The sequence below is a fragment of the Ostrea edulis genome, chromosome 4, assembly GCF_947568905.1.
Source record: "Ostrea edulis chromosome 4, xbOstEdul1.1, whole genome shotgun sequence".
Taxonomy (NCBI): domain Eukaryota; kingdom Metazoa; phylum Mollusca; class Bivalvia; order Ostreida; family Ostreidae; genus Ostrea; species Ostrea edulis.
Window position 1 is genome coordinate 70,389,722 of NC_079167.1, and position 7,500 is coordinate 70,397,221.

The 7,500-nt window shown below is 34.7% G+C and overlaps 2 long non-coding RNA genes across 3 annotated transcripts in view; one reads left to right on the forward strand and one right to left on the reverse strand.

Annotated features, from left to right (window-relative positions):
• The window catches only part of LOC125656063 (uncharacterized), an 8,386-nt gene extending 7,609 nt beyond the window's left edge, over window positions 1-777 (reverse strand). For both annotated transcript variants that reach the window (XR_008802610.1, XR_008802609.1), the window contains exon 1: window positions 549-777. This is a non-coding gene — a long non-coding RNA (uncharacterized LOC125656063). The remainder of the gene's footprint in view (window positions 1-548) is intronic.
• A 304-nt stretch (window positions 778-1,081) lies between these two features.
• Window positions 1,082-3,250, forward strand: LOC130054304 (uncharacterized). The gene is made up of 2 exons (XR_008802611.1): window positions 1,082-1,856; window positions 2,473-3,250. It is a non-coding gene; the product is annotated as an uncharacterized LOC130054304 (long non-coding RNA).
• The last annotated feature ends 4,250 nt before the right edge of the window (window positions 3,251-7,500 follow it).

Sequence of the window (7,500 nt, forward strand, 5' to 3'; positions counted from 1 at the left end):
GCAAAAACAAATTAAAGGGAGGAATTTAGTAGTTAGGGCTACACGGACCGTGGATATCGACCTGGATAGCTCAGTGGTTAGAGCACCTGACTAGTAATGCAGGGATCCTAGGTTCGACTCCTGGTCCAGCCAAATATTTTCTCCTCCCCTATACTGCATTCCGTGACGTAACTTGCGCAGTGTTAAGTTTATACGTGTATCAAATTAAAAATCTAGGCCCACTGGCCTTCATTGTGGAATGAATAGTAGGATTGTTACATATAATGTCCGAAATTACAAACGTTCACAGAAAATACCAAAGATATGACCGAAATTAAAAATTATTGAAGTCGTCAAAGGAGGGACCAAAATTTTTAATGTGAATATGATAGTAGATGTCATGTATTACTGAGGTCATTTTAGCTCCTCTCTCGGTAATTTTTGTCATTTTTTTGGTAATTTCTGTAAATGGTACCGTAGTAGGCTAGTTTTGGTCATTCCTGCGCTGCGGAATGACTTACCACGTGCCCTGGCCTTGTGCTTGTTTAGCCTATATTGAATATACTTACCGATCTTGCAAAAATCTTTTGATTCCCGGGCAATATGGTACTAATATCTCATGTTTTATAAATTAATATACCTCGCGGACACTACTAAAGACAGAGATATTTCCGGCACCAACGGTCTCTTCGTAGATATGTTTGGTCTATCGTCCCGCTTTCCCATATTTGATATTTTCTATCTTTTTTTGCGCAAGAGTTAGCCTATTTTAAGTACAACTTAACTGAAATACAGGGGCAATTAACTCATTGTATAGGGGCAGGTAACTCGTGGTCGCCGCCCTGCAAGCGGTACCAAATAGCGTTAACCATTAAAAAATTCCTATTCCCCCGGCGTCAGAGGTTCAGATTCGGGCTCTAGTACGGAGCCAAAGCACTAAAAGAGAGACGATACATTTTATCAAATAAAACACTAAAGTCAATAAAAGCGTGCAATTGATGTCGCCGGCACTTTATTAGAAAATAAGCTATATCAAATCATATATTTTGTGTGCTATACATTCATGGACCCATAGCCTCCCTAGGCATGGTATATTTTTTATTTCCCCTTTACTTATAAACTTGGTAGGAAGCGTAGATACCCTAATTTTGTAACATACGTGACTGTCGCCGACTCAATTTTTAAAATTGAACAAGCAAATATAAAAATCTGAGAGCGTGTTTTTTAATTTTCTTTGCGTTAATATCATTTGTATTTCCTAAATTTTCATTCAATAAAGTTTAACACCTTTTGCGTATGATTTTAAGCAGTGGTGTATATATTACTCCATGTCGCCAGATTATATTATGTGATCATAGGGTCAATTAAACACCCAATGTATGGACAAAGATTTCGTATTATCTTTATGTTTTTGATCTATTTTGGCGCTAAAATATTCAAAAACTGTGGGAAAATATTCATCAAGCGATATTTGGATGTGGCATTGAGAAGAAGTCATCATTATTCTCAAAATTTTGCATTCTGATTTTAGAAATGTAACATACGATACAATAAACTTTTTATGAAAACGTATTTGCAGAGCAAATGTTACCCCTTTTATGAAAATCTCGTAGTGTACAGAGAATGAAAATATAAACATTTCTTTTGCAATAGTCATTGGTTGGTCTGAAATTTGACAAACGTGTCAAGATGTAACATTAGTGATGTAACATTCGTTACCGAGAAATTAATTAAAGGGAATGATATAACAATTTCCGGCGTATTTTTGCTCTCTCTCTGCATGATGTGGTATACGACATGAACGTCTACTATGAACATTTGAGTTTGAAAGTCAATACGTGTTAAACTTTGAGAATTATGATTAATTTTCTCTTACGGTAAGTACTGTTACAACAACTGCAATGTTTGATATACAATATTGATTAAGCAGATGGAATGTTTTGGTCTGAATTTGTTCTTCTGATATCAAAGAATGTACATGTATATCGTATTCCAAATATCTCGAAATTCCTCTGGTGTAAGAATTACATTGAGTAGAATGCTGGTAACATACGTTACTCAAAGTAACGTATGCTACTTAATGAAATGCTTGATTAGACATCAAATATTGAGCTACATATTGACAAAATATCATCTTTAATGATATGTTTGTTGAATATCAACTATGTTATGAAGAAACAAATGTGTTATTGTTCCCGAATTCACTAGCATATACAGATATCCTCTGCAAGAAATACAGGCCATGTTTTTCTCTGCTACTGTCCTATTTATGATACATGTAACTATGCAACTCTACATTTATCAATTTGCTAGAATTCAGCATCTTTTCATAATATATCTTAGAAATGAAGGGACTAATCTCTGATGATTGTTCTATGCAATCTTATAGAGAAATCATTCAAAAATATTTTATCTGAGTGTAACATATGTTACCAGAAATTCCGTTACGTACTATTATTCTACTTGTTTTTAATTTTTTATTTATTTTTTCAGAAATGGCGCTTGTGAGATCAGAAGCACAGAATAACTACCATGAAAAAAAATGTATTAAAACATAAGAACAACCATGAAAAAATGTTTTAGAAATAATATTATATGCTCCCCTTGTGGCAATACTGAAAAGGTAGAATGTCTGTATAGACAGTGAAAATAAAGGTTTAACTACCGGTCAAAGGCTACCATAATGATACATGTAAGTTTTGTCTCTCAAAATACTTATAAGCAACTGGTCATTTTAGTAATTTTGTATGACCTTTGACCTTGTGAATTGGAAGCCAATGGGGGTCATCTATTCATAAGGGCACCAGTGTTTCAAGTTTGATGTCTATCAAGGAAAGATTTCTCAACGGACAATAGCCTATGTCCAGAGTAGTTTAACCGTTGTCCCTTTGACCTCAAAATTAATAGGGGACATCTATGTCTTAAGGTTCACGTTAAATATTCATTCATAACACCGCGTGGTGGATTATACTGACAGTTTCTATGGAAAGGTATTCCAAAATAAGCAACAAAAACATAAGATTCGGTATACATTTAATCAAAATGTTGGGAAATTAAACATTTTCTTTATATTATTATTGTAAACAGATTGTTAGAAATGGGTAAATATGATTCTTTCCATTTTTTGAATAGAAATGATGTGTTTATAGTAATGAAAGGAAAAATAAGAAACATACGTTACTTTCATTGTTTATTATAACAAAGAGCAATCCAGGTTTCAAAATATGTGTCTGTTATTTCTATAAGAATCATGAGCATTTATATAGCGAAATATCAATCTTTTACTTTTGTTTTAATCGCATATTTATTGCAAATTAACAAATTCAGAAGAAAAGACACATTTGGTAAAAAATTTTGCTTGTCTACGTTATATTTCTATTAAAATTGGTATTTCCATTGAATTAAGTGTTGTTATGATTTTGCAACATCAATCGTAAAGAATAACTGATGATGACATCGTTTTGGCATAATATTTTCATGGATGTACTGTTGTGTAAGTGTTGAAACATACGTTACATAATTATAGCGCTACTTCATTTACATACAAAAAAGCTATCGTTCTATATCTATTGCTAGTCATTTGTTTTCATGTTTCATACATATTGAACTGTTCGAGAATATTTGTTAATCAATTTTATTTTCTGCCATTTCAAAGATATTGAAAGTGATATCTAGTCGTTTATTTTGCGCTCTTAAAATCTTATTGCTGACTTTTACAGCAGATAATTTCTTGTTGTGTTGATTAAATATTTTCTTTGAAAACCTGTATTTATTGTCTTTCACAAATTAGAAAAATATATGCTCAGTCAATTCCAATACAAGTTATGGAATAATACATGGAAAATTAATGTTTATCTTACATATTATCATGTCAAGGACTCGGTAACGAAGGTTACATGTGAGAAAAATCTCGAAAAATATACCATACTTTGACCTACTGTAAAAAAAAAAATCTGTCATACTTAACTTGAAACAATTTGAGGTGAGTGTTAAACAGATATTTACCATTAATAAACGCATGTTACCATATATATTTTGAATGGTCGATAAACTATGATTTTGAAACCCTCAATTGCACGCTTTTATTGACTTTGGGTGAAAAACATTCTTTACTTCAATGCACTGTGACAACAGATTATACATGTAAGTATGGTTATCAATAGCATGAAGATTGCTACCAAAATTGTGGAATTGAAGACACGTATAAGTAAAATTATTGATATTTTGGATTCTTGCAATTTTTTAAAATCTAAATTACGTACGGCGCACACACAACACGAGTTCTTCACCTGTAAATGGAAATTATGCGAAGTAGAGTTATACCGACAATTCAGTCTAATTAAAATCAGAGCCTTTGATCCGCTCACCCGTGATCGTTACTCTTGTATTAAGTGTATCGTAGAAGAGAGGAAGAAATAAATCTGATTTTAATTAGCTTCACAGATTATTTGAAATAAGACTGTTCACCCTAAACAGGAGAGAAGGAAATTATTTAAATTGTAATTCATTTAACATCAATCATTTTTACCGTTTACGATCATGTTAAACTTACATTATTTTTACCAGAACATTTCACTTAATCACAGACCAATAATTACAATAATCTGCATGGAGTAATACATGCATTCTTGACTATTTAGCGTGATGTTTTACGATGTTGCGTATTGCCAAGTTCTCTGATGATCGACGAATCGTTTTCGATATACTTGTGAGGTGGTCTTTAGTGATGCTGTCCCCCTGACTACCATGTATATTTCTAGTCGATATGAGACATTAACCAATAACGATCGTATTTTAATGCCTAAAAGTGTTAAATCTTTTTTTCAAATGAAACCCTATTGAATATTGATTCCAAATAAATTAATATTTTTAGAATTGGAGCTCTTGTCGACAGTGTCGTTTGTTGCATTCCAGTTTCTTTCTGAAGGTGTGCCATTAGGAATGATTCTTCCGCAAATCAATGCTTGTCACATTTAGAATATGCATGCCATATTTGATTATAAGTTTTCAATGTTTCGTCACGCTTGATTAAGCTCCATCAGACTGTATGCAAATTTTCAACATTATTCTTGAAAGAAGGCCTATTATATATGATTCTGTACAGATCTTTTACAATCATCAGAAAGATCCACTTATGATGGCACCATCATGTTGCGCAGATTGAAATGTGGTTGTTGGATATTTTGCAAGCTGTTGACCTTTGGTATTAACTCATGATCACAATAAGGGTAAATATTCATGAATACAAATACTTAATATTCTCCATAAACTTTCATTGTTACGAATTACAGGGATACCTATTGATTTACAAATATTCTATGTATCATATTTACATTCACCAAATCTTTTCACTTATATTTCTTTGGAAATTGACATTGCTTTTATCATAGACAATGAATGCATGTTTGTTGTAAACTGGTTCGATCCGATTGTCCGCGTAATCATTATCAAATATAGAATGTCGTCAAGGTCAAAGCTTGCATTGGCAGTTTCGTTTAAAGTACTTAACGAAGAGGTCAGCGGTATGACATTACAGTACATAAGTCTAGTTTATGTTTTTAAACAATACATAAAGATATAGATTTATATATAAAGAAGAAAATTTCTCTTTTTGTTGTTTTATCGGATGATGGAGGTTGCAGAAAAAAAGATTCATAACCCTGCTTACCCGGGTTTCCCTCCCTGCTCAAAGGCCGTAAACGCCGAGCATATGTCTCCATATGAGTGAAAAATTCTCGAGAGGGACGTTAAGCAATAATCAATCAACCTTTCTTTAAAAAAGGAAATTAGTTTAGAAAAAAAAAATAGTTCAACACGGTATGGTGTTTAAACCACTCAACCATAAACACCAAATTTGTATGAAATCTTTCAAATACAGCACACAATCTGTAAGTATTGCTTAACAATATAAGTCCCCTACTGGTCCTAAGTCAATTCGTCTGTGTATAATATTCAGCATGAATATTCATACGTTAACAGTTCATGCACAAGAACAACTATGTCCCCTATCTATGTTCAAGGGCTATAACTCGGCAAAAAATAAATGGACCGGAACAATATATCAACTTGATCTGTAACTTGACATGGTAAAGCAATGTACTACAGATCAATTCATGATTCGGTTTTTAAATCGAGGCAAGCAACTGACAAACAAGTTGATGGTACAGGGGTTTCAACAGTCTCGATTAAAGTCAGCATTTCGCAAATTCCACGGTCGTTCTAACGATCTAGTTCGTCTATACAACCTATCATTGGGTCAAATGCTGTCTGACGTGTTTCATACCGATTGTTATGCCGTTCTTGGCACACTGATTTTGACTACAGATAACTCCGTTTACCTGATCAGGATATAGGACTCACGGCGGGTGTGACCGGTCGAGAGGGGATGCTTACTCCTCCTAGGCACATGATCCCACCTCTGGTGTGCCCAGGGGTCCGTGTTTGCCCAACTATCTATTTTGTATTGCTTATAGGAGTTATGAGATTGATCATTGTTCGTTATCTTAACCTTTCATGAACATCTGCACACATAACGAAGAAAGTGCGAAGAACTGGTATTTGATCTAATTCTCACAGTCTACGGGCCATAACTCAGCAAAAACATCAATGAACCGGAACAAAATTTGAACTTCTTCTGTAATTTGTCGTGGTAAAGCATTGTAACAAATATCAAATGAACATCTGCAAGCATGCCGGAAAAAATAAGGAAAACTGAGTATTTGAGTTCATTTTGTAAGTTCAAGGACCATAAGTAGCTCATCGAAAAAAAAATCAATGAACCGGGATAAAATTGGAATATGACCTGTTACTTGTCTTGGTAAAGCAATGTACCAAATGCCAAATGAATATCTGCAAATATGACGAAAAATGTGCGGGAAACTGATTTGTTGGACTGATAGACTGAACGACGGACAAAGAGCAAACCTTAAGTCCCCTTCGGGTTCGTCTGTAGGGGACTAATGGAGATTCAAGTTATTCAGTTGTTCCAGATGTTGGTTAAAGCCTGGCCTAAATCAGCCAATTTCACTAGCTGATTTGGTAAATGGCGTAGACGTCGTTCCATTTCATCCCAGACGTACTGGATCGGAGATAAATCGGGGGAAACACCTGGCCAAGGCAAGACATCGACATTCTGTTGAACAAAAAAGTCCCTGACTACACGTGCAATATGTGGTCTTGCGTTGTCTTGCTGCAGAGTAATGTGATTTTGCTGTATCTATATGAAGGGTATCACATGGCGTTGAATAATTTCGTCTCGATAGCGCACGCCGGTGAGATTTCCACGGACAATTTGTAGAGGGGTCTTTCCACGTGCTGTTATTCCACTCCAAACCATAACGCTACCTCCACCGAATTGTCGACGTTGCATAACACAAGCGTCCTGATACAGCTCCCCAACGCGACGATACACTCTACAACGGCCGTCACTGCTATCCAAATGAAATCTGGATTCATCAGTGAACAGAATATTGGCCCAGTCCTGTATTCTGAATCGCAGATGTCGTCTGCACCACGCTGGTC